A 655-nucleotide genomic window follows, 5' to 3' on the forward strand; every position below is an offset into this window, starting at 1 on the left:
AATATAAATAAAAAAATAAAAAAGGGGTTTGTATGATAGGGTATAGAGGAATATATTATTTAAAAGAGTTCCAACTCTGTCTGTTTTTTATGTTTTATTTATATTCTTATAAAATTAATGTGGGATAAAGAATATGGAATATATAATATAAATAGTAAAATGAAATGAAGTATTGAATGTCATATTGAATATATGAAATATTGAGTATTAAATATATCTAGGGGTAGGGACTAGTATACTTTCCTGCTTCATAGCAGTCAACAAGGTCCCATCTGACAGATGTACTGTAGTTGACTGGCTGTCCTTTTGTCTTTTATACACATTCCTTTGGACAGCAGCAGTAGGTGTTTGGCTATTTTTAGAGATGATGCCAAACCATTTTTCAATGTTTATTTTTAGAAATGATGACATTTGAGAGATTTTTTGTGTTTTAGTTATAGGAATAAGATTTTTAAACCCCAAGTATATGATTGACCGTTGACTGAACACTATTCAATTTTTTTTCTCCGTGTTTTTCTCCTTGTCTCCGTATTCTTTCTGTTGAAGAGCATAGCTCGAAACGTCAAAGACTTTCCGTATTCCCGAGCGTCATACTAATACATCCTTTTGTTATTTACACCACCTGTCCTCGTCTGTTGTTTTTTCATACATTCTC

At 31.1% G+C, this 655-nt stretch overlaps 1 protein-coding gene across 2 annotated transcripts in view; it reads left to right on the forward strand.

The window, feature by feature from the left end:
• Positions 1–655, forward strand: part of LOC106873186 (serine/threonine-protein kinase TBK1) — a 102,022-nt gene that overhangs the window by 52,315 nt on the left and 49,052 nt on the right. The window lies entirely within an intron of this gene.

The sequence above is a fragment of the Octopus bimaculoides genome, chromosome 3, assembly GCF_001194135.2.
Source record: "Octopus bimaculoides isolate UCB-OBI-ISO-001 chromosome 3, ASM119413v2, whole genome shotgun sequence".
Classification (NCBI taxonomy): Eukaryota; Metazoa; Mollusca; class Cephalopoda; order Octopoda; family Octopodidae; genus Octopus; species Octopus bimaculoides.